Source organism: Pleurodeles waltl, chromosome 4_1, assembly GCF_031143425.1.
Source record: "Pleurodeles waltl isolate 20211129_DDA chromosome 4_1, aPleWal1.hap1.20221129, whole genome shotgun sequence".
Taxonomy (NCBI): Eukaryota; Metazoa; Chordata; class Amphibia; order Caudata; family Salamandridae; genus Pleurodeles; species Pleurodeles waltl.
In genome coordinates this window covers 53,817,967-53,842,185 of record NC_090442.1, presented here as the reverse complement: position 1 = coordinate 53,842,185, position 24,219 = coordinate 53,817,967, and the positions used below count along the sequence as shown (strand labels likewise).

The 24,219-nt window shown below is 52.8% G+C and overlaps 17 non-coding genes across 17 annotated transcripts; 3 read left to right on the top strand and 14 right to left on the bottom strand.

Moving 5' to 3' along the window:
* Positions 1 to 1,498: 1,498 nt before the first annotated feature.
* Positions 1,499 to 1,569, top strand: TRNAG-GCC (transfer RNA glycine (anticodon GCC)). The gene has a single exon. It is a non-coding gene; the product is annotated as a tRNA-Gly (tRNA).
* A 71-nt stretch (positions 1,570 to 1,640) lies between these two features.
* TRNAW-CCA (transfer RNA tryptophan (anticodon CCA)) lies at positions 1,641 to 1,712 on the bottom strand. Its single transcript has one exon. It is a non-coding gene; the product is annotated as a tRNA-Trp (tRNA).
* Positions 1,713 to 4,212: 2,500 nt separating this feature from the next.
* TRNAN-GUU (transfer RNA asparagine (anticodon GUU)) lies at positions 4,213 to 4,286 on the bottom strand. The gene has a single exon. It is a non-coding gene; the product is annotated as a tRNA-Asn (tRNA).
* Positions 4,287 to 5,991: 1,705 nt separating this feature from the next.
* TRNAG-GCC (transfer RNA glycine (anticodon GCC)) lies at positions 5,992 to 6,062 on the top strand. Its single transcript has one exon. It is a non-coding gene; the product is annotated as a tRNA-Gly (tRNA).
* A 71-nt stretch (positions 6,063 to 6,133) lies between these two features.
* Positions 6,134 to 6,205, bottom strand: TRNAW-CCA (transfer RNA tryptophan (anticodon CCA)). The gene has a single exon. It is a non-coding gene; the product is annotated as a tRNA-Trp (tRNA).
* Positions 6,206 to 8,239: 2,034 nt separating this feature from the next.
* On the top strand, positions 8,240 to 8,310 carry TRNAG-GCC (transfer RNA glycine (anticodon GCC)). The gene has a single exon. It is a non-coding gene; the product is annotated as a tRNA-Gly (tRNA).
* Positions 8,311 to 8,381: 71 nt separating this feature from the next.
* TRNAW-CCA (transfer RNA tryptophan (anticodon CCA)) lies at positions 8,382 to 8,453 on the bottom strand. The gene has a single exon. It is a non-coding gene; the product is annotated as a tRNA-Trp (tRNA).
* A 2,500-nt stretch (positions 8,454 to 10,953) lies between these two features.
* TRNAN-GUU (transfer RNA asparagine (anticodon GUU)) lies at positions 10,954 to 11,027 on the bottom strand. Its single transcript has one exon. It is a non-coding gene; the product is annotated as a tRNA-Asn (tRNA).
* Positions 11,028 to 12,873: 1,846 nt separating this feature from the next.
* TRNAW-CCA (transfer RNA tryptophan (anticodon CCA)) lies at positions 12,874 to 12,945 on the bottom strand. Its single transcript has one exon. It is a non-coding gene; the product is annotated as a tRNA-Trp (tRNA).
* Positions 12,946 to 13,199: 254 nt separating this feature from the next.
* Positions 13,200 to 13,273, bottom strand: TRNAN-GUU (transfer RNA asparagine (anticodon GUU)). The gene has a single exon. It is a non-coding gene; the product is annotated as a tRNA-Asn (tRNA).
* Positions 13,274 to 15,120: 1,847 nt separating this feature from the next.
* On the bottom strand, positions 15,121 to 15,192 carry TRNAW-CCA (transfer RNA tryptophan (anticodon CCA)). The gene has a single exon. It is a non-coding gene; the product is annotated as a tRNA-Trp (tRNA).
* A 254-nt stretch (positions 15,193 to 15,446) lies between these two features.
* TRNAN-GUU (transfer RNA asparagine (anticodon GUU)) lies at positions 15,447 to 15,520 on the bottom strand. The gene has a single exon. It is a non-coding gene; the product is annotated as a tRNA-Asn (tRNA).
* A 1,847-nt stretch (positions 15,521 to 17,367) lies between these two features.
* Positions 17,368 to 17,439, bottom strand: TRNAW-CCA (transfer RNA tryptophan (anticodon CCA)). The gene has a single exon. It is a non-coding gene; the product is annotated as a tRNA-Trp (tRNA).
* A 2,499-nt stretch (positions 17,440 to 19,938) lies between these two features.
* TRNAN-GUU (transfer RNA asparagine (anticodon GUU)) lies at positions 19,939 to 20,012 on the bottom strand. Its single transcript has one exon. It is a non-coding gene; the product is annotated as a tRNA-Asn (tRNA).
* Positions 20,013 to 21,859: 1,847 nt separating this feature from the next.
* TRNAW-CCA (transfer RNA tryptophan (anticodon CCA)) lies at positions 21,860 to 21,931 on the bottom strand. The gene has a single exon. It is a non-coding gene; the product is annotated as a tRNA-Trp (tRNA).
* Positions 21,932 to 22,185: 254 nt separating this feature from the next.
* On the bottom strand, positions 22,186 to 22,259 carry TRNAN-GUU (transfer RNA asparagine (anticodon GUU)). The gene has a single exon. It is a non-coding gene; the product is annotated as a tRNA-Asn (tRNA).
* A 1,848-nt stretch (positions 22,260 to 24,107) lies between these two features.
* TRNAW-CCA (transfer RNA tryptophan (anticodon CCA)) lies at positions 24,108 to 24,179 on the bottom strand. The gene has a single exon. It is a non-coding gene; the product is annotated as a tRNA-Trp (tRNA).
* Between the last annotated feature and the right edge of the window lie 40 nt (positions 24,180 to 24,219).

The window sequence follows — 24,219 nt, the reverse complement described above, 5'->3', positions numbered from 1 at the left end:
CACTGCTTAGGTGTCCATGTCAGACATGAGCAGCTCATTGAGCCCCACGGTGTGTTTTTTGTGGAGATACAACTCTCAGACTAGAGGGAGCAGGCGGGAAGTGGGTGAGACTCACACAGGGTGGGTGGGGCAGTTAAAGGATGTTATCTAATAGTGTAATCGAGGAGTTGGGTTTTTTGTGCACTACACTTTAACCAGCGATTCTTTCTAAAAGGAAATCCCAGGGCAGTACCCGCAATGAGTGGCATCCCCACACCCGAGGTTGCATTGTGGTAGCTGTTCCCTGAGCCCATAGCCCCTGTCCCCATGTCGCCCTTTCTCCTCGTGTAACTCACCCCAGGTTCGGTGGCTCTGATACTTGCTGCTTCTGCTGCGCGATCATCCCCATGATCTGGGCCTTTGTACGAAATGTCATGTAAGATGACTTTATTCAGCACGGCGTTTGTCATTTGCTTGGTTGTCCTGTCACTGTTGGATGTTTTCTTGCGCAGACTACTGTCTAATGGTGGGAAGGCCACGAGACACGTGACTTTTCTCTTTCCTTGTTAGCATAGTTTCCTGCCACTGTCTTGGTGTGCTGCCAGCCTGTGAGACACGTGTCTTGCCCATCTCAGCTCCACTGTGGCATGTTAGATATGTCTTTGAGCAGAGTCCCGGTCCCAGAGCTGCTGCCTTCTCTGCACTCTGGCTTGTAAGACTGCAGGCAAAGGCCCTCCCTGGCCCCTCAGCCAGATAGATACATTTACCTGCAGGGCTCAGCTTTGGTGAAAGATATTGGCAAGAGAGAGGAAAGGGGACGGCCCGTGGTGCACCCCCTATTTTGCATAGAACCACAGCCTCCTGGGAGGGCAGAGACATGAGGGTTCTCAGGGAAAGCCCTCCCAGGAGTGTTGAAGGGCAGGACGTGAAACACAGCAATCCCGGAATGGCCTGGTCTAAGATGCCTGTGCAATAGGCCTGGCCCTAGGCTTCCGGGGCTCTTCCTCGGCAGAGGCCCCAGTGGTATGAGCCCGACCAGGGCTGTGCCCGACCAGGGCTGTAGGGCACGTTGGGAGCGCGTTAGGGACGCGAAAGAGGGCGCAGGGCGCAGAACTCTGCCCGTTTCTCCCCAGGATTTTGGGGAGGACAGGGAATCTGGCCAGGTCAGTGACTAGGCTGTCCCAGAAGGAAAGTCCAGTGACAGTGGCATGTTGTGAAACACAAGATTGCTGGTGGTCTGGAGGGTGCTTTCTGTAAGCCACTTCTCCCGGGAGCAGCCAGAGAGCAGGCTGATGTCGTGCTCTGTCAAGCACAACACTGGCCCCAAACCACTGTCCTTAGCAAAAGCAGAAACATTCATAGTTTCAGTCTCCTGCATCTGATTCCTGCCATCAGCATGTGAACGTTTGGCAGTCCAAGGCTTTCCATGCAAACTTTGTTCATAGGTGTCCCATGCGAATGCATGGGCCTCATCACTACTGTCTACGGCAGGGCTCTCTGCTCAGCCTATGTAAGTGAAGCATTGGTGGTTCAGTGGTAGAATTCTCGCCTGCCACGCGGGAGGCCCGGGTTCGATTCCCGGCCAATGCAAAGCGCCCTTCTTTTGGCTTTGCTTTAGAAGTCAGAGATATAGACTTGGTGGGGAAAAAAATGTCAAAGAGTGACCCCGACGTGATTTGAACACGCAACCTTCTGATCTGGAGTCAGACGCGCTACCGTTGCGCCACGAGGTCCCTGTGCATGCAGTTCTCAGCCCCGGATCAAGAAATGCTTCTGTGCCTTTTATTGGCCCTCAGTACGCCTGTGGTTAAAGTAGAAGGCTTGGTGGCCCGTTTCCAGTCCTATTGGTGGAAATGACTAGAGGTGAAGAGATGAGAGAAGATAGAAATGTTGAGATAGAGCATGTCACGCAGGCAAAGCGAGAGCTCTAAGAGCAAAGCCAGACAGCTGTGTTTTAATTCAGGACTTGATGTAGGCAAAAGCATACGTCCCTGGGTGGGCTTGAACCACCAACCTTTCGGTTAACAGCTGAACGCGCTAACCAATTGCGCCACAGAGACCAACCACCGCAGTGAGTGTGTTAGGACTCAATATATGTTTTTACCTTTGTGCTCCTGCCTGCAGCTCTAAGGTCCTGGCATAAGACAGGTAGGCTTAGACTCCATTGTGACATGTCTTACTTCTCTTAGAAGAAGGTTCTGAGTTGCCAGGCAGCTTATCTTCTGCCGGGCACACTTTCCTTTGCAGGCTTTCAGGTTGTGAATCCAGCACTGCTTAGGTGTCCATGTCAGACATGAGCAGCTCATTGAGCCCCACTGTGTGTTTTTTGTGGAGATACAACTCTCAGACTAGAGGGAGCAGGCGGGAAGTGGGTGAGACTCACACAGGGTGGGTGGGGCAGTTAAAGGATGTGATCTAATAGTGTAATCGAGGAGTTGGGTTTTTTGTGCACTACACTTTAACCAGCGATTCTTTCTAAAAGGAAATCCCAGGGCAGTACCCACAATGAGTGGCATCCCCACACCCGAGGTTGCATTGTGGTAGCTGTTCCCTGAGCCCATAGCCCCTGTCCCCATGTCGCCCTTTCTCCTCGTGTAACTCACCCCAGGTTCGGTGGCTCTGATACTTGCTGCTTCTGCTGCGCGATCATCCCCATGATCTGGGCCTTTGTACGAAATGTCATGTAAGATGACTTTATTCAGCACGGCGTTTGTCATTTGCTTGGTTGTCCTGTCACTGTTGGATGTTTTCTTGCGCAGACTACTGTCTAATGGTGGGAAGGCCACGAGACACGTGACTTTTCTCTTTCCTTGTTAGCATAGTTTCCTGCCACTGTCTTGGTGTGCTGCCAGCCTGTGAGACACGTGTCTTGCCCATCTCAGCTCCACTGTGGCATGTTAGATATGTCTTTGAGCAGAGTCCCGGTCCCAGAGCTGCTGCCTTCTCTGCACTCTGGCTTGTAAGACTGCAGGCAAAGGCCCTCCCTGGCCCCTCAGCCAGATAGATACATTTACCTGCAGGGCTCAGCTTTGGTGAAAGATATTGGCGAGAGAGAGGAAAGGGGACGGCCCGTGGTGCACCCCCTATTTTGCATAGAACCACAGCCTCCTGGGAGGGCAGAGACATGAGGGTTCTCAGGGAAAGCCCTCCCAGGAGTGTTGAAGGGCAGGACGTGAAACACAGCAATCCCGGAATGGCCTGGTCTAAGATGCCTGTGCAATAGGCCTGGCCCTAGGCTTCCGGGGCTCTTCCTCGGCAGAGGCCCCAGTGGTATGAGCCCGACCAGGGCTGTGCCCGACCAGGGCTGTAGGGCGCGTTGGGAGCGCGTTAGGGACTTGAAAGAGGGCGCAGGGCGCAGAACTCTGCCCGTTTCTCCCCAGGATTTTGGGGAGGACAGGGAATCTGGCCAGGTCAGTGACTAGGCTTTCCCAGAAGGAAAGTCCAGTGACAATGGCATGTTGTGAAACACAAGATTGCTGGTGGTCTGGAGGTTGCTTTCTGTCAGCCACTTCTCCCGGGAGCAGCCAGAGAGCAGGCTGATGTCGTGCTCTGTCAAGCACAACACTGGCCCCAAACCACTGTCCTTAGCAAAAGCAGAAACATTCATAGTTTCAGTCTCCTGCATCTGATTCCTGCCATCAGCATGTGAACGTTTGGCAGTCCAAGGCTTGCCATGCAAACTTTGTTCATAGGTGTCCCATGCGAATGCATGGGCCTCATCACTACTGTCTACAGCAGGGCTCTCTGCTCAGCCTATGTAAGTGAAGCATTGGTGGTTCAGTGGTAGAATTCTCGCCTGCCACGCGGGAGGCCCGAGTTCGATTCCCGGCCAATGCAAAGCGCCCTTCTTTTGGCTTTGCTTTAGAAGTCAGAGATATAGACTTGGTGGGGAAAAAAATGTCAAAGAGTGACCCCGACGTGATTTGAACAAGCAACCTTCTGATCTGGAGTCAGACGCGCTACCGTTGCGCCACGAGGTCCCTGTGCGTGCAGTTCTCAGCCCCGGATCAAGAAATGCTTCTGTGCCTTTTATTGGCCCTCAGTACGCCTGTGGTTAAAGTAGAAGGCTTGGTGTCCCGTTTCCAGTCCTATTGGTGGAAATGACTAGAGGTGAAGAGATGAGAGAAGATAGAAATGTTGAGATAGAGAATGTCACGCAGGCAAAGCGAGAGCTCTAAGAGCAAAGCCAGACAGCTGTGTTTTAATTCAGGACTTGATGTAGGCAAAAGCATACGTCCCTGGGTGGGCTTGAACCACCAACCTTTCGGTTAACAGCCGAACGCGCTAACCGATTGCGCCACAGAGACCAACCACCGCAGTAAGCGTGTTGGGACTCAATATATGTTTTTACCTTTGTGCTCCTGCCTGCAGCTCTAAGGTCCTGGCATAAGACAGGTAGGCTTAGACTCCATTGTGACATGTCTTACTTCTCTTAGAAGAAGGTTCTGAGTTGCCAGGCAGCTTATCTTCTGCCGGGCACACTTTCCTTTGCAGGCTTTCAGGTTGTGAATCCAGCACTGCTTAGGTGTCCATGTCAGACATGAGCAGCTCATTGAGCCCCACTGTGTGTTTTTTGTGGAGATACAACTCTCAGACTAGAGGGAGCAGGCGGGAAGTGGGTGAGACTCACACAGGGTGGGTGGGGCAGTTAAAGGATGTTATCTAATAGTGTAATCGAGGAGTTGGGTTTTTTGTGCACTACACTTTAACCAGCGATTCTTTCCAAAAGGAAATCCCAGGGCAGTACCCGCAATGAGTGGCATCCCCACACCCGAGGTTGCATTGTGGTAGCTGTTCCCTGAGCCCCTAGCCCCTGTCCCCATGTCGCCCTTTCTCCTCGTGTAACTCACCCCAGGTTCGGTGGCTCTGATACTTGCTGCTCCTGCTGCGCGATCATCCCCATGATCTGGGCCTTTGTACGAAATGTCATGTAAGATGACTTTATTCAGCACGGCGTTTGTCATTTGCTTGGTTGTCCTGTCACTGTTGGATGTTTTCTTGCGCAGACTACTGTCTAATGGTGGGAAGGCCACGAGACACGTGACTTTTCTCTTTCCTTGTTAGCATAGTTTCCTGCCACTGTCTTGGTGTGCTGCCAGCCTGTGAGACACGTGTCTTGCCCATCTCAGCTCCACTGTGGCATGTTAGATATGTCTTTGAGCAGAGTCCCGGTCCCAGAGCTGCTACCTTCTCTGCACTCTGGCTTGTAAGACTGCAGGCAAAGGCCCTCCCTGGCCCCTCAGCCAGATAGATACATTTACCTGCAGGGCTCAGCTTTGGTGAAAGATATTGGCGAGAGAGAGGAAAGGGGACGGCCCGTGGTGCACCCCCTATTTTGCATAGAACCACAGCCTCCTGGGAGGGCAGAGACATGAGGGTTCTCAGGGAAAGCCCTCCCAGGAGTGTTGAAGGGCAGGACGTGAAACACAGCAATCCCGGAATGGCCTGGTCTAAGATGCCTGTGCAATAGGCCTGGACCTAGGCTTCCGGGGCTCTTCCTCGGCAGAGGCCCCAGTGGTATGAGCCCGACCAGGGCTGTGCCCGACCAGGGTTGTAGGGCGCGTTGGGAGCGCGTTAGGGACGCGAAAGAGGGCGCAGGGCGCAGAACTCTGCCCGTTTCTCCCCAGGATTTTGGGGAGGACATGGAATCTGGCCAGGTCAGTGACTAGGCTTTCCCAGAAGGAAAGTCCAGTGACAGTGGCATGTTGTGAAACACAAGATTGCTGGTGGTCTGGAGGGTGCTTTCTGTCAGCCACTTCTCCCGGGAGCAGCCAGAGAGCAGGCTGATGTCGTGCTCTGTCAAGCACAACACTGGCCCCAAACCACTGTCCTTAGCAAAAGCAGAAACATTCATAGTTTCAGTCTCCTGCATCTGATTCCTGCCATCAGCATGTGAACGTTTGGCAGTCCAAGGCTTTCCATGCAAACTTTGTTCATAGGTGTCCCATGCGAATGCATGGGCCTCATCACTACTGTCTAGGCAGGGCTCTCTACTCAGCCTATGTAAGTGAAGCATTGGTGGTTCAGTGGTAGAATTCTCGCCTGCCACGCGGGAGGCCCGGGTTCGATTCCCGGCCAATGCAAAGCGCCCTTCTTTTGGCTTTGCTTTAGAAGTCAGAGATATAGACTTGGTGGGGAAAAAAATGTCAAAGAGTGACCCCGACGTGATTTGAACACGCAACCTTCTGATCTGGAGTCAGACGCGCTACCGTTGCGCCACGAGGTCCCTGTGCATGCAGTTCTCAGCCCCGGATCAAGAAATGCTTCTGTGCCTTTTATTGGCCCTCAGTACGCCTGTGGTTAAAGTAGAAGGCTTGGTGGCCCGTTTCCAGTCCTATTGGTGGAAATGACTAGAGGTGAAGAGATGAGAGAAGATAGAAATGTTGAGATAGAGCATGTCACGCAGGCAAAGCGAGAGCTCTAAGAGCAAAGCCAGACAGCTGTGTTTTAATTCAGGACTTGATGTAGGCAAAAAGCATACGTCCCTGGGTGGGCTTGAACCACCAACCTTTCGGTTAACAGCCGAACGCGCTAACCGATTGCACCACAGAGACCAACCACCGCAGTGAGCGTGTTGGGACTCAATATATGTTTTTACCTTTGTGCTCCTGCCTGCAGCTCTAAGGTCCTGGCATAAGACAGGTAGGCTTAGACTCCATTGTGACATGTCTTACTTCTCTTAGAAGAAGGTTCTGAGTTGCCAGGCAGCTTATCTTCTGCCGGGCACACTTTCCTTTGCAGGCTTTCAGGTTGTGAATCCAGCACTGCTTAGGTGTCCATGTCAGACATGAGCAGCTCATTGAGCCCCACGGTGTGTTTTTTGTGGAGATACAACTCTCAGACTAGAGGGAGCAGGCGGGAAGTGGGTGAGACTCACACAGGGTGGGTGGGGCAGTTAAAGGATGTTATCTAATAGTGTAATCGAGGAGTTGGGTTTTTTGTGCACTACACTTTAACCAGCGATTCTTTCTAAAAGGAAATCCCAGGGCAGTACCCGCAATGAGTGGCATCCCCACACCCGAGGTTGCATTGTGGTAGCTGTTCCCTGAGCCCATAGCCCCTGTCCCCATGTCGCCCTTTCTCCTCGTGTAACTCACCCCAGGTTCGGTGGCTCTGATACTTGCTGCTTCTGCTGCGCGATCATCCCCATGATCTGGGCCTTTGTACGAAATGTCATGTAAGATGACTTTATTCAGCACGGCGTTTGTCATTTGCTTGGTTGTCCTGTCACTGTTGGATGTTTTCTTGCGCAGACTACTGTCTAATGGTGGGAAGGCCACGAGACACGTGACTTTTCTCTTTCCTTGTTAGCATAGTTTCCTGCCACTGTCTTGGTGTGCTGCCAGCCTGTGAGACACGTGTCTTGCCCATCTCAGCTCCACTGTGGCATGTTAGATATGTCTTTGAGCAGAGTCCCGGTCCCAGAGCTGCTGCCTTCTCTGCACTCTGGCTTGTAAGACTGCAGGCAAAGGCCCTCCCTGGCCCCTCAGCCAGATAGATACATTTACCTGCAGGGCTCAGCTTTGGTGAAAGATATTGGCAAGAGAGAGGAAAGGGGACGGCCCGTGGTGCACCCCCTATTTTGCATAGAACCACAGCCTCCTGGGAGGGCAGAGACATGAGGGTTCTCAGGGAAAGCCCTCCCAGGAGTGTTGAAGGGCAGGACGTGAAACACAGCAATCCCGGAATGGCCTGGTCTAAGATGCCTGTGCAATAGGCCTGGCCCTAGGCTTCCGGGGCTCTTCCTCGGCAGAGGCCCCAGTGGTATGAGCCCGACCAGGGCTGTGCCCGACCAGGGCTGTAGGGCACGTTGGGAGCGCGTTAGGGACGCGAAAGAGGGCGCAGGGCGCAGAACTCTGCCCGTTTCTCCCCAGGATTTTGGGGAGGACAGGGAATCTGGCCAGGTCAGTGACTAGGCTGTCCCAGAAGGAAAGTCCAGTGACAGTGGCATGTTGTGAAACACAAGATTGCTGGTGGTCTGGAGGGTGCTTTCTGTCAGCCACTTCTCCCGGGAGCAGCCAGAGAGCAGGCTGATGTCGTGCTCTGTCAAGCACAACACTGGCCCCAAACCACTGTCCTTAGCAAAAGCAGAAACATTCATAGTTTCAGTCTCCTGCATCTGATTCCTGCCATCAGCATGTGAACGTTTGGCAGTCCAAGGCTTTCCATGCAAACTTTGTTCATAGGTGTCCCATGCGAATGCATGGGCCTCATCACTACTGTCTACGGCAGGGCTCTCTGCTCAGCCTATGTAAGTGAAGCATTGGTGGTTCAGTGGTAGAATTCTCGCCTGCCACGCGGGAGGCCCGGGTTCGATTCCCGGCCAATGCAAAGCGCCCTTCTTTTGGCTTTGCTTTAGAAGTCAGAGATATAGACTTGGTGGGGAAAAAAATGTCAAAGAGTGACCCCGACGTGATTTGAACACGCAACCTTCTGATCTGGAGTCAGACGCGCTACCGTTGCGCCACGAGGTCCCTGTGCATGCAGTTCTCAGCCCCGGATCAAGAAATGCTTCTGTGCCTTTTATTGGCCCTCAGTACGCCTGTGGTTAAAGTAGAAGGCTTGGTGGCCCGTTTCCAGTCCTATTGGTGGAAATGACTAGAGGTGAAGAGATGAGAGAAGATAGAAATGTTGAGATAGAGCATGTCACGCAGGCAAAGCGAGAGCTCTAAGAGCAAAGCCAGACAGCTGTGTTTTAATTCAGGACTTGATGTAGGCAAAAGCATACGTCCCTGGGTGGGCTTGAACCACCAACCTTTCGGTTAACAGCTGAACGCGCTAACCAATTGCGCCACAGAGACCAACCACCGCAGTGAGTGTGTTAGGACTCAATATATGTTTTTACCTTTGTGCTCCTGCCTGCAGCTCTAAGGTCCTGGCATAAGACAGGTAGGCTTAGACTCCATTGTGACATGTCTTACTTCTCTTAGAAGAAGGTTCTGAGTTGCCAGGCAGCTTATCTTCTGCCGGGCACACTTTCCTTTGCAGGCTTTCAGGTTGTGAATCCAGCACTGCTTAGGTGTCCATGTCAGACATGAGCAGCTCATTGAGCCCCACTGTGTGTTTTTTGTGGAGATACAACTCTCAGACTAGAGGGAGCAGGCGGGAAGTGGGTGAGACTCACACAGGGTGGGTGGGGCAGTTAAAGGATGTTATCTAATAGTGTAATCGAGGAGTTGGGTTTTTTGTGCACTACACTTTAACCAGCGATTCTTTCTAAAAGGAAATCCCAGGGCAGTACCCGCAATGAGTGGCATCCCCACACCCGAGGTTGCATTGTGGTAGCTGTTCCCTGAGCCCATAGCCCCTGTCCCCATGTCGCCCTTTCTCCTCGTGTAACTCACCCCAGGTTCGGTGGCTCTGATACTTGCTGCTTCTGCTGCGCGATCATCCCCATGATCTGGGCCTTTGTACGAAATGTCATGTAAGATGACTTTATTCAGCACGGCGTTTGTCATTTGCTTGGTTGTCCTGTCACTGTTGGATGTTTTCTTGCGCAGACTACTGTCTAATGGTGGGAAGGCCACGAGACACGTGACTTTTCTCTTTCCTTGTTAGCATAGTTTCCTGCCACTGTCTTGGTGTGCTGCCAGCCTGTGAGACACGTGTCTTGCCCATCTCAGCTCCACTGTGGCATGTTAGATATGTCTTTGAGCAGAGTCCCGGTCCCAGAGCTGCTGCCTTCTCTGCACTCTGGCTTGTAAGACTGCAGGCAAAGGCCCTCCCTGGCCCCTCAGCCAGATAGATACATTTACCTGCAGGGCTCAGCTTTGGTGAAAGATATTGGCGAGAGAGAGGAAAGGGGACGGCCCGTGGTGCACCCCCTATTTTGCATAGAACCACAGCCTCCTGGGAGGGCAGAGACATGAGGGTTCTCAGGGAAAGCCCTCCCAGGAGTGTTGAAGGGCAGGACGTGAAACACAGCAATCCCGGAATGGCCTGGTCTAAGATGCCTGTGCAATAGGCCTGGCCCTAGGCTTCCGGGGCTCTTCCTCGGCAGAGGCCCCAGTGGTATGAGCCCGACCAGGGCTGTGCCCGACCAGGGCTGTAGGGCGCGTTGGGAGCGCGTTAGGGACTTGAAAGAGGGCGCAGGGCGCAGAACTCTGCCCGTTTCTCCCCAGGATTTTGGGGAGGACAGGGAATCTGGCCAGGTCAGTGACTAGGCTTTCCCAGAAGGAAAGTCCAGTGACAGTGGCATGTTGTGAAACACAAGATTGCTGGTGGTCTGGAGGTTGCTTTCTGTCAGCCACTTCTCCCGGGAGCAGCCAGAGAGCAGGCTGATGTCGTGCTCTGTCAAGCACAACACTGGCCCCAAACCACTGTCCTTAGCAAAAGCAGAAACATTCATAGTTTCAGTCTCCTGCATCTGATTCCTGCCATCAGCATGTGAACGTTTGGCAGTCCAAGGCTTGCCATGCAAACTTTGTTCATAGGTGTCCCATGCGAATGCATGGGCCTCATCACTACTGTCTACAGCAGGGCTCTCTGCTCAGCCTATGTAAGTGAAGCATTGGTGGTTCAGTGGTAGAATTCTCGCCTGCCACGCGGGAGGCCCGAGTTCGATTCCCGGCCAATGCAAAGCGCCCTTCTTTTGGCTTTGCTTTAGAAGTCAGAGATATAGACTTGGTGGGGAAAAAAATGTCAAAGAGTGACCCCGACGTGATTTGAACAAGCAACCTTCTGATCTGGAGTCAGACGCGCTACCGTTGCGCCACGAGGTCCCTGTGCGTGCAGTTCTCAGCCCCGGATCAAGAAATGCTTCTGTGCCTTTTATTGGCCCTCAGTACGCCTGTGGTTAAAGTAGAAGGCTTGGTGTCCCGTTTCCAGTCCTATTGGTGGAAATGACTAGAGGTGAAGAGATGAGAGAAGATAGAAATGTTGAGATAGAGAATGTCACGCAGGCAAAGCGAGAGCTCTAAGAGCAAAGCCAGACAGCTGTGTTTTAATTCAGGACTTGATGTAGGCAAAAGCATACGTCCCTGGGTGGGCTTGAACCACCAACCTTTCGGTTAACAGCCGAACGCGCTAACCGATTGCGCCACAGAGACCAACCACCGCAGTGAGCGTGTTGGGACTCAATATATGTTTTTACCTTTGTGCTCCTGCCTGCAGCTCTAAGGTCCTGGCATAAGACAGGTAGGCTTAGACTCCATTGTGACATGTCTTACTTCTCTTAGAAGAAGGTTCTGAGTTGCCAGGCAGCTTATCTTCTGCCGGGCACACTTTCCTTTGCAGGCTTTCAGGTTGTGAATCCAGCACTGCTTAGGTGTCCATGTCAGACATGAGCAGCTCATTGAGCCCCACTGTGTGTTTTTTGTGGAGATACAACTCTCAGACTAGAGGGAGCAGGCGGGAAGTGGGTGAGACTCACACAGGGTGGGTGGGGCAGTTAAAGGATGTTATCTAATAGTGTAATCGAGGAGTTGGGTTTTTTGTGCACTACACTTTAACCAGCGATTCTTTCCAAAAGGAAATCCCAGGGCAGTACCCGCAATGAGTGGCATCCCCACACCCGAGGTTGCATTGTGGTAGCTGTTCCCTGAGCCCCTAGCCCCTGTCCCCATGTCGCCCTTTCTCCTCGTGTAACTCACCCCAGGTTCGGTGGCTCTGATACTTGCTGCTCCTGCTGCGCGATCATCCCCATGATCTGGGCCTTTGTACGAAATGTCATGTAAGATGACTTTATTCAGCACGGCGTTTGTCATTTGCTTGGTTGTCCTGTCACTGTTGGATGTTTTCTTGCGCAGACTACTGTCTAATGGTGGGAAGGCCACGAGACACGTGACTTTTCTCTTTCCTTGTTAGCATAGTTTCCTGCCACTGTCTTGGTGTGCTGCCAGCCTGTGAGACACGTGTCTTGCCCATCTCAGCTCCACTGTGGCATGTTAGATATGTCTTTGAGCAGAGTCCCGGTCCCAGAGCTGCTACCTTCTCTGCACTCTGGCTTGTAAGACTGCAGGCAAAGGCCCTCCCTGGCCCCTCAGCCAGATAGATACATTTACCTGCAGGGCTCAGCTTTGGTGAAAGATATTGGCGAGAGAGAGGAAAGGGGACGGCCCGTGGTGCACCCCCTATTTTGCATAGAACCACAGCCTCCTGGGAGGGCAGAGACATGAGGGTTCTCAGGGAAAGCCCTCCCAGGAGTGTTGAAGGGCAGGACGTGAAACACAGCAATCCCGGAATGGCCTGGTCTAAGATGCCTGTGCAATAGGCCTGGACCTAGGCTTCCGGGGCTCTTCCTCGGCAGAGGCCCCAGTGGTATGAGCCCGACCAGGGCTGTGCCCGACCAGGGTTGTAGGGCGCGTTGGGAGCGCGTTAGGGACGCGAAAGAGGGCGCAGGGCGCAGAACTCTGCCCGTTTCTCCCCAGGATTTTGGGGAGGACATGGAATCTGGCCAGGTCAGTGACTAGGCTTTCCCAGAAGGAAAGTCCAGTGACAGTGGCATGTTGTGAAACACAAGATTGCTGGTGGTCTGGAGGGTGCTTTCTGTCAGCCACTTCTCCCGGGAGCAGCCAGAGAGCAGGCTGATGTCGTGCTCTGTCAAGCACAACACTGGCCCCAAACCACTGTCCTTAGCAAAAGCAGAAACATTCATAGTTTCAGTCTCCTGCATCTGATTCCTGCCATCAGCATGTGAACGTTTGGCAGTCCAAGGCTTTCCATGCAAACTTTGTTCATAGGTGTCCCATGCGAATGCATGGGCCTCATCACTACTGTCTAGGCAGGGCTCTCTGCTCAGCCTATGTAAGTGAAGCATTGGTGGTTCAGTGGTAGAATTCTCGCCTGCCACGCGGGAGGCCCGGTTCGATTCCCGGCCAATGCAAAGCGCCCTTCTTTTGGCTTTGCTTTAGAAGTCAGAGATATAGACTTGGTGGGGAAAAAAATGTCAAAGAGTGACCCCGACGTGATTTGAACACGCAACCTTCTGATCTGGAGTCAGACGCGCTACCGTTGCGCCACGAGGTCCCTGTGCATGCAGTTCTCAGCCCCGGATCAAGAAATGCTTCTGTGCCTTTTATTGGCCCTCAGTACGCCTGTGGTTAAAGTAGAAGGCTTGGTGTCCCGTTTCCAGTCCTATTGGTGGAAATGACTAGAGGTGAAGAGATGAGAGAAGATAGAAATGTTGAGATAGAGCATGTCACGCAGGCAAAGCGAGAGCTCTAAGAGCAAAGCCAGACAGCTGTGTTTTAATTCAGGACTTGATGTAGGCAAAAAGCATACGTCCCTGGGTGGGCTTGAACCACCAACCTTTCGGTTAACAGCCGAACGCGCTAACCGATTGCGCCACAGAGACCAACCACCGCAGTGAGCGTGTTGGGACTCAATATATGTTTTTACCTTTGTGCTCCTGCCTGCAGCTCTAAGGTCCTGGCATAAGACAGGTAGGCTTAGACTCCATTGTGACATGTCTTACTTCTCTTAGAAGAAGGTTCTGAGTTGCCAGGCAGCTTATCTTCTGCCGGGCACACTTTCCTTTGCAGGCTTTCAGGTTGTGAATCCAGCACTGCTTAGGTGTCCATGTCAGACATGAGCAGCTCATTGAGCCCCACGGTGTGTATTTTGTGGAGATACAACTCTCAGACTAGAGGGAGCAGGCGGGAAGTGGGTGAGACTCACACAGGGTGGGTGGGGCAGTTAAAGGATGTTATCTAATAGTGTAATCGAGGAGTTGGGTTTTTTGTGCACTACACTTTAACCAGCGATTCTTTCTAAAAGGAAATCCCAGGGCAGTACCCGCAATGAGTGGCATCCCCACACCCGAGGTTGCATTGTGGTAGCTGTTCCCTGAGCCCATAGCCCCTGTCCCCATGTCGCCCTTTCTCCTCGTGTAACTCACCCCAGGTTCGGTGGCTCTGATACTTGCTGCTTCTGCTGCGCGATCATCCCCATGATCTGGGCCTTTGTACGAAATGTCATGTAAGATGACTTTATTCAGCACGGCGTTTGTCATTTGCTTGGTTGTCCTGTCACTGTTGGATGTTTTCTTGCGCAGACTACTGTCTAATGGTGGGAAGGCCACGAGACACGTGACTTTTCTCTTTCCTTGTTAGCATAGTTTCCTGCCACTGTCTTGGTGTGCTGCCAGCCTGTGAGACACGTGTCTTGCCCATCTCAGCTCCACTGTGGCATGTTAGATATGTCTTTGAGCAGAGTCCCGGTCCCAGAGCTGCTGCCTTCTCTGCACTCTGGCTTGTAAGACTGCAGGCAAAGGCCCTCCCTGGCCCCTCAGCCAGATAGATACATTTACCTGCAGGGCTCAGCTTTGGTGAAAGATATTGGCGAGAGAGAGGAAAGGGGACGGCCCGTGGTGCACCCCCTATTTTGCATAGAACCACAGCCTCCTGGGAGGGCAGAGACATGAGGGTTCTCAGGGAAAGCCCTCCCAGGAGTGTTGAAGGGCAGGACGTGAAACACAGCAATCCCGGAATGGCCTGGTCTAAGATGCCTGTGCAATAGGCCTGGCCCTAGGCTTCCGGGGCTCTTCCTCGGCAGAGGCCCCAGTGGTATGAGCCCGACCAGGGCTGTGCCCGACCAGGGCTGTAGGGCGCGTTGGGAGCGCGTTAGGGACGCGAAAGAGGGCGCAGGGCGCAGAACTCTGCCCGTTTCTCCCCAGGATTTTGGGGAGGACAGGGAATCTGGCCAGGTCAGTGACTAGGCTTTCCCAGAAGGAAAGTCCAGTGACAGTGGCATGTTGTGAAACACAAGATTGCTGGTGGTCTGGAGGGTGCTTTCTGTCAGCCACTTCTCCCGGGAGCAGCCAGAGAGCAGGCTGATGTCGTGCTCTGTCAAGCACAACACTGGCCCCAAACCACTGTCCTTAGCAAAAGCAGAAACATTCATAGTTTCAGTCTCCTGCATCTGATTCCTGCCATCAGCATGTGAACGTTTGGCAGTCCAAGGCTTGCCATGCAAACTTTGTTCATAGGTGTCCCATGCGAATGCATGGGCCTCATCACTACTGTCTACGGCAGGGCTCTCTGCTCAGCCTATGTAAGTGAAGCATTGGTGGTTCAGTGGTAGAATTCTCGCCTGCCACGCGGGAGGCCGGGTTCGATTCCCGGCCAATGCAAAGCGCCCTTCTTTTGGCTTTGCTTTAGAAGTCAGAGATATAGACTTGGTGGGGAAAAAAATGTCAAAGAGTGACCCCGACGTGATTTGAACACGCAACCTTCTGATCTGGAGTCAGACGCGCTACCGTTGCGCCACGAGGTCCCTGTGCATGCAGTTCTCAGCCCCGGATCAAGAAATGCTTCTGTGCCTTTTATTGGCCCTCAGTACGCCTGTGGTTAAAGTAGAAGGCTTGGTGTCCCGTTTCCAGTCCTATTGGTGGAAATGACTAGAGGTGAAGAGATGAGAGAAGATAGAAATGTTGAGATAGAGCATGTCACGCAGGCAAAGCGAGAGCTCTAAGAGCAAAGCCAGACAGCTGTGTTTTAATTCAGGACTTGATGTAGGCAAAAAGCATACGTCCCTGGGTGGGCTTGAACCACCAACCTTTCGGTTAACAGCCGAACGCGCTAACCGATTGCGCCACAGAGACCAACCACCGCAGTGAGCGTGTTGGGACTCAATATATGTTTTTACCTTTGTGCTCCTGCCTGCAGCTCTAAGGTCCTGGCATAAGACAGGTAGGCTTAGACTCCATTGTGACATGTCTTACTTCTCTTAGAAGAAGGTTCTGAGTTGCCAGGCAGCTTATCTTCTGCCGGGCACACTTTCCTTTGCAGGCTTTCAGGTTGTGAATCCAGCACTGCTTAGGTGTCCATGTCAGACATGAGCAGCTCATTGAGCCCCACGGTGTGTATTTTGTGGAGATACAACTCTCAGACTAGAGGGAGCAGGCGGGAAGTGGGTGAGACTCACACAGGGTGGGTGGGGCAGTTAAAGGATGTTATCTAATAGTGTAATCGAGGAGTTGGGTTTTTTGTGCACTACACTTTAACCAGCGATTCTTTCTAAAAGGAAATCCCAGGGCAGTACCCGCAATGAGTGGCATCCCCACACCCGAGGTTGCATTGTGGTAGCTGTTCCCTGAGCCCATAGCCCCTGTCCCCATGTCGCCCTTTCTCCTCGTGTAACTCACCCCAGGTTCGGTGGCTCTGATACTTGCTGCTTCTGCTGCGCGATCATCCCCATGATCTGGGCCTTTGTACGAAATGTCATGTAAGATGACTTTATTCAGCACGGCGTTTGTCATTTGCTTGGTTGTCCTGTCACTGTTGGATGTTTTCTTGCGCAGACTACTGTCTAATGGTGGGAAGGCCACGAGACACGTGACTTTTCTCTTTCCTTGTTAGCATAGTTTCCTGCCACTGTCTTGGTGTGCTGCCAGCCTGTGAGACACGTGTCTTGCCCATCTCAGCTCCACTGTGGCATGTTAGATATGTCTTTGAGCAGAGTCCCGGTCCCAGAGCTGCTGCCTTCTCTGCACTCTGGCTTGTAAGACTGCAGGCAAAGGCCCTCCCTGGCCCCTCAGCCAGATAGATACATTTACCTGCAGGGCTCAGCTTTGGTGAAAGATATTGGCGAGAGAGAGGAAAGGGGACGGCCCGTGGTGCACCCCCTATTTTGCATAGAACCACAGCCTCCTGGGAGGGCAGAGACATGAGGGTTCTCAGGGAAAGCCCTCCCAGGAGTGTTGAAGGGCAGGACGTGAAACACAGCAATCCCGGAATGGCCTGGTCTAAGATGCCTGTGCAATAGGCCTGGCCCTAGGCTTCCGGGGCTCTTCCTCGGCAGAGGCCCCAGTGGTATGAGCCCGACCAGGGCTGTGCCCGACCAGGGCTGTAGGGCGCGTTGGGAGCGCGTTAGGGACGCGAAAGAGGGCGCAGGGCGCAGAACTCTGCCCGTTTCTCCCCAGGATTTTGGGGAGGACAGGGAATCTGGCCAGGTCAGTGACTAGGCTTTCCCAGAAGGAAAGTCCAGTGACAGTGGCATGTTGTGAAACACAAGATTGCTGGTGGTCTGGAGGGTGCTTTCTGTCAGCCACTTCTCCCGGGAGCAGCCAGAGAGCAGGCTGATGTCGTGCTCTGTCAAGCACAACACTGGCCCCAAACCACTGTCCTTAGCAAAAGCAGAAACATTCATAGTTTCAGTCTCCTGCATCTGATTCCTGCCATCAGCATGTGAACGTTTGGCAGTCCAAGGCTTGCCATGCAAACTTTGTTCATAGGTGTCCCATGCGAATGCATGGGCCTCATCACTACTGTCTACGGCAGGGCTCTCTGCTCAGCCTATGTAAGTGAAGCATTGGTGGTTCAGTGGTAGAATTCTCGCCTGCCACGCGGGAGGCCGGGTTCGATTCCCGGCCAATGCAAAGCGCCCTTCTTTTGGCTTTGCTTTAGAAGTCAGAGATATAGACTTGGTGGGGAAAAAAATGTCAAAGAGTGACCCCGACGTGATTTGAACACGCAACCTTCTGATCTGGAGTCAGACGCGCTACCGTTGCGCCACGAGGTCCCTGTGCATGCAGTTCTCAGCCCCGGATCAAGAAATGCTTCTGTGCCTTTTATTGGCCCTCAGTACGCCTGTGGTTAAAGTAGAAGGCTTGGTGGCCCGTTTCCAGTCCTATTGGTGGAAATGACTAGAGGTGAAGAGATGAGAGAAGATAGAAATGTTGAGATAGAGCATGTCACGCAGGCAAAGCGAGAGCTCTAAGAGCAAAGCCAGACAGCTGTGTTTTAATTCAGGACTTGATGTAGGCAAAAGCATACGTCCCTGGGTGGGCTTGAACCATCAACCTTTCGGTTAACAGCCGAACGCGCTAACCAACTGCGCCACAGAGACCAACCACCGCAGTGAGCGTGTTGGGACTCAATATATGTTTTTACCTTTGTGCTCCTGCCTGCAGCTCTAAGGTCCTGGCATAAGACAGGTAGGCTTAGACTCCATTGTGACATGTCTTACTTCTCTTAGAAGAAGGTTCTGAGTTGCCAGGCAGCTTATCTTCTGCCGGGCACACTTTCCTTTGCAGGCTTTCAGGTTGTGAATCCAGCACTGCTTAGGTGTCCATGTCAGACATGAGCAGCTCATTGAGCCCCACGGTGTGTTTTTTGTGGAGATACAACTCTCAGACTAGAGGGAGCAGGCGGGAAGTGGGTGAGACTCACACAGGGTGGGTGGGGCAGTTAAAGGATGTTATCTAATAGTGTAATCGAGGAGTTGGGTTTTTTGTGCACTACACTTTAACCAGCGATTCTTTCTAAAAGGAAATCCCAGGGCAGTACCCGCAATGAGTGGCATCCCCACACCCGAGGTTGCATTGTGGTAGCTGTTCCCTGAGCCCATAGCCCCTGTCCCCATGTCGCCCTTTCTCCTCGTGTAACTCACCCCAGGTTCGGTGGCTCTGATACTTGCTGCTTCTGCTGCGCGATCATCCCCATGATCTGGGCCTTTGTACGAAATGTCATGTAAGATGACTTTATTCAGCACGGCGTTTGTCATTTGCTTGGTTGTCCTGTCACTGTTGGATGTTTTCTTGCGCAGACTACTGTCTAATGGTGGGAAGGCCACGAGACACGTGACTTTTCTCTTTCCTTGTTAGCATAGTTTCCTGCCACTGTCTTGGTGTGCTGCCAGCCTGTGAGACACGTGTCTTGCCCATCTCAGCTCCACTGTGGCATGTTAGATATGTCTTTGAGCAGAGTCCCGGTCCCAGAGCTGCTGCCTTCTCTGCACTCTGGCTTGTAAGACTGCAGGCAAAGGCCCTCCCTGGCCCCTCAGCCAGATAGATACATTTACCTGCAGGGCTCAGCTTTGGTGAAAGATATTGGCGAGAGAGAGGAAAGGGGACGGCCTGTGGTGCACCCCCTATTTTGCATAGAACCACAGCCTCCTGGGAGGGCAGAGACATGGGGGTTCTCAGGGAAAGCCCTCCCAGGAGTGTTGAAGGGCAGGACGTGAAACACAGCAATCCCGGAATGGCCTGGTCTAAGATGCCTGTGCAATAGGCCTGGCCCTAGGCTTCCGGGGCTCTTCCTCGGCAGAGGCCCCAGTGGTATGAGCCCGACCAGGGCTGTGCCCGACCAGGGCTGTAGGGCACGTTGGGAGCGCGTTAGGGACTTGAAAGAGGGCGCAGGGCGCAGAACTCTGCCCGTTTCTCCCCAGGATTTTGGGGAGGACAGGGAATCTGGCCAGGTCAGTGACTAGGCTTTCCCAGAAGGAAAGTCCAGTGACAGTGGCATGTTGTGAAACACAAGATTGCTGGTGGTCTGGAGGTTGCTTTCTGTCAGCCACTTCTCCCGGGAGCAGCCAGAGAGCAGGCTGATGTCGTGCTCTGTCAAGCACAACACTGGCCCCAAACCACTGTCCTTAGCAAAAGCAGAAACATTCATAGTTTCAGTCTCCTGCATCTGATTCCTGCCATCAGCATGTGAACGTTTGGCAGTCCAAGGCTTGCCATGCAAACTTTGTTCATAGGTGTCCCATGCGAATGCATGGGCCTCATCACTACTGTCTACAGCAGGGCTCTCTGCTCAGCCTATGTAAGTGAAGCATTGGTGGTTCAGTGGTAGAATTCTCGCCTGCCACGCGGGAGGCCCGAGTTCGATTCCCGGCCAATGCAAAGCGCCCTTCTTTTGGCTTTGCTTTAGAAGTCAGAGATATAGACTTGGTGGGGAAAAAAATGTCAAAGAGTGACCCGACGTGATTTGAACACGCAACCTTCTGATCTGGAGTCAGACGCGCTACCGTTGCGCCACGAGGTCCCTGTGCATGCAGTTCTCAGCCCCGGATCAAGAAATGCTTCTGTGCCTTTTATTGGCCCTCAGTACGCCTGTGGTTAAAGTAGAAGGCTTGGTGTCCCGTTTCCAGTCCTATTGGTGGAAATGACTAGAGGTGAAGAGATGAGAGAAGATAGAAATGTTGAGATAGAGAATGTCACGCAGGCAAAGCGAGAGCTCTAAGAGCAAAGCCAGACAGCTGTGTTTTAATTCAGGACTTGATGTAGGCAAAAGCATACGTCCCTGGGTGGGCTTGAACCACCAACCTTTCGGTTAACAGCCGAACGCGCTAACCGATTGCGCCACAGAGACCAACCACCGCAGTGAGCGTGTTGGGACTCAATATATGTTTTTACCTATGTGCTCCTGCCTGCAGCTCTAAGGTCCTGGCATAAGACAGGTAGGCTTAGACTCCATTGTGACATGTCTTACTTCTCTTAGAAGAAGGTTCTGAGTTGCCAGGCAGCTTATCTTCTGCCGGGCACACTTTCCTTTGCAGGCTTTCAGGTTGTGAATCCAGCACTGCTTAGGTGTCCATGTCAGACATGAGCAGCTCATTGAGCCCCACTGTGTGTTTTTTGTGGAGATACAACTCTCAGACTAGAGGGAGCAGGCGGGAAGTGGGTGAGACTCACACAGGGTGGGTGGGGCAGTTAAAGGATGTTATCTAATAGTGTAATCGAGGAGTTGGGTTTTTTGTGCACTACACTTTAACCAGCGATTCTTTCCAAAAGGAAATCCCAGGGCAGTACCCGCAATGAGTGGCATCCCCACACCCGAGGTTGCATTGTGGTAGCTGTTCCCTGAGCCCCTAGCCCCTGTCCCCATGTCGCCCTTTCTCCTCGTGTAACTCACCCCAGGTTCGGTGGCTCTGATACTTGCTGCTCCTGCTGCGCGATCATCCCCATGATCTGGGCCTTTGTACGAAATGTCATGTAAGATGACTTTATTCAGCACGGCGTTTGTCATTTGCTTGGTTGTCCTGTCACTGTTGGATGTTTTCTTGCGCAGACTACTGTCTAATGGTGGGAAGGCCACGAGACACGTGACTTTTCTCTTTCCTTGTTAGCATAGTTTCCTGCCACTGTCTTGGTGTGCTGCCAGCCTGTGAGACACGTGTCTTGCCCATCTCAGCTCCACTGTGGCATGTTAGATATGTCTTTGAGCAGAGTCCCGGTCCCAGAGCTGCTACCTTCTCTGCACTCTGGCTTGTAAGACTGCAGGCAAAGGCCCTCCCTGGCCCCTCAGCCAGATAGATACATTTACCTGCAGGGCTCAGCTTTGGTGAAAGATATTGGCGAGAGAGAGGAAAGGGGACGGCCCGTGGTGCACCCCCTATTTTGCATAGAACCACAGCCTCCTGGGAGGGCAGAGACATGAGGGTTCTCAGGGAAAGCCCTCCCAGGAGTGTTGAAGGGCAGGACGTGAAACACAGCAATCCCGGAATGGCCTGGTCTAAGATGCCTGTGCAATAGGCCTGGACCTAGGCTTCCGGGGCTCTTCCTCGGCAGAGGCCCCAGTGGTATGAGCCCGACCAGGGCTGTGCCCGACCAGGGTTGTAGGGCGCGTTGGGAGCGCGTTAGGGACGCGAAAGAGGGCGCAGGGCGCAGAACTCTGCCCGTTTCTCCCCAGGATTTTGGGGAGGACATGGAATCTGGCCAGGTCAGTGACTAGGCTTTCCCAGAAGGAAAGTCCAGTGACAGTGGCATGTTGTGAAACACAAGATTGCTGGTGGTCTGGAGGGTGCTTTCTGTCAGCCACTTCTCCCGGGAGCAGCCAGAGAGCAGGCTGATGTCGTGCTCTGTCAAGCACAACACTGGCCCCAAACCACTGTCCTTAGCAAAAGCAGAAACATTCATAGTTTCAGTCTCCTGCATCTGATTCCTGCCATCAGCATGTGAACGTTTGGCAGTCCAAGGCTTTCCATGCAAACTTTGTTCATAGGTGTCCCATGCGAATGCATGGGCCTCATCACTACTGTCTACGGCAGGGCTTTCTGCTCAGCCTATGTAAGTGAAGCATTGGTGGTTCAGTGGTAGAATTCTCGCCTGCCACGCGGGAGGCCCGGTTCGATTCCCGGCCAATGCAAAGCGCCCTTCTTTTGGCTTTGCTTTAGAAGTCAGAGATATAGACTTGGTGGGGAAAATAATGTCAAAGAGTGACCCCGACGTGATTTGAACACGCAACCTTCTGATCTGGAGTCAGACGCGCTACCGTTGCGCCACGAGGTCCCTGTGCATGCAGTTCTCAGCCCCGGATCAAGAAATGCTTCTGTGCCTTTTATTGGCCCTCAGTACGCCTGTGGTTAAAGTAGAAGGCTTGGTGTCCCGTTTCCAGTCCTATTGGTGGAAATGACTAGAGGTGAAGAGATGAGAGAAGATAGAAATGTTGAGATAGAGCATGTCACGCAGGCAAAGCGAGAGCTCTAAGAGCAAAGCCAGACAGCTGTGTTTTAATTCAGGACTTGATGTAGGCAAAAAGCATACGTCCCTGGGTGGGCTTGAACCACCAACCTTTCGGTTAACAGCCGAACGCGCTAACCGATTGCGCCACAGAGACCAACCACCGCAGTGAGCGTGTTGGGACTCAATATATGTTTTTACCTTTGTGCTCCTGCCTGCAGCTCTAAGGTCCTGGCATAAGACAGGTAGGCTTAGACTCCATTGTGACATGTCTTACTTCTCTTAGAAGAAGGTTCTGAGTTGCCAGGCAGCTTATCTTCTGCCGGGCACACTTTCCTTTGCAGGCTTTCAGGTTGTGAATCCAGCACTGCTTAGGTGTCCATGTCAGACATGAGCAGCTCATTGAGCCCCACTGTGTGTTTTTTGTGGAGATACAACTCTCAGACTAGAGGGAGCAGGCGGGAAGTGGGTGAGACTCACACAGGGTGGGTGGGGCAGTTAAAGGATGTTATCTAATAGTGTAATCGAGGAGTTGGGTTTTTTGTGCACTACACTTTAACCAGCGATTCTTTCTAAAAGGAAATCCCAGGGCAGTACCCGCAATGAGTGGCATCCCCACACCCGAGGTTGCATTGTGGTAGCTGTTCCCTGAGCCCATAGCCCCTGTCCCCATGTCGCCCTTTCTCCTCGTGTAACTCACCCCAGGTTCGGTGGCTCTGATACTTGCTGCTTCTGCTGCGCGATCATCCCCATGATCTGGGCCTTTGTACGAAATGTCATGTAAGATGACTTTATTCAGCACGGCGTTTGTCATTTGCTTGGTTGTCCTGTCACTGTTGGATGTTTTCTTGCGCAGACTACTGTCTAATGGTGGGAAGGCCACGAGACACGTGACTTTTCTCTTTCCTTGTTAGCATAGTTTCCTGCCACTGTCTTGGTGTGCTGCCAGCCTGTGAGACACGTGTCTTGCCCATCTCAGCTCCACTGTGGCATGTTAGATATGTCTTTGAGCAGAGTCCCGGCCCCAGAGCTGCTGCCTTCTCTGCACTCTGGCTTGTAAGACTGCAGGCAAAGGCCCTCCCTGGCCCCTCAGCCAGATAGATACATTTACCTGCAGGGCTCAGCTTTGGTGAAAGATATTGGCGAGAGAGAGGAAAGGGGACGGCCCGTGGTGCACCCCCTATTTTGCATAGAACCACAGCCTCCTGGGAGGGCAGAGACATGAGGGTTCTCAGGGAAAGCCCTCCCAGGAGTGTTGAAGGGCAGGACGTGAAACACAGCAATCCCGGAATGGCCTGGTCTAAGATGCCTGTGCAATAGGCCTGGCCCTAGGCTTCCGGGGCTCTTCCTCGGCAGAGGCCCCAGTGGTATGAGCCCGACCAGGGCTGTGCCCGACCAGGGCTGTAGGGCGCGTTGGGAGCGCGTTAGGGACGCGAAAGAGGGCGCAGGGCGCAGAACTCTGCCCGTTTCTCCCCAGGATTTTGGGGAGGACAGGGAATCTGGCCAGGTCAGTGACTAGGCTGTCCCAGAAGGAAAGTCCAGTGACAGTGGCATGTTGTGAAACACAAGATTGCTGGTGGTCTGGAGGGTGCTTTCTGTCAGCCACTTCTCCCGGGAGCAGCCAGAGAGCAGGCTGATGTCGTGCTCTGTCAAGCACAACACTGGCCCCAAACCACTGTCCTTAGCAAAAGCAGAAACATTCATAGTTTCAGTCTCCTGCATCTGATTCCTCCCATCAGCATGTGAACGTTTGGCAGTCCAAGGCTTGCCATGCAAACTTTGTTCATAGGTGTCCCATGCGAATGCATGGGCCTCATCACTACTGTCTACGGCAGGGCTCTCTGCTCAGCCTATGTAAGTGAAGCATTGGTGGTTCAGTGGTAGAATTCTCGCCTGCCACGCGGGAGGCCCGGGTTCGATTCCCAGCCAATGCAAAGCGCCCTTCTTTTGGCTTTGCTTTAGAAGTCAGAGATATAGACTTGGTGGGGAAAAAAATGGCAAAGAGTGACCCCGACGTGATTTGAACACGCAACCTTCTGATCTGGAGTCAGACGCGCTACCGTTGCGCCACGAGGTCCCTGTGCATGCAGTTCTCAGCCCCGGATCAAGAAATGCTT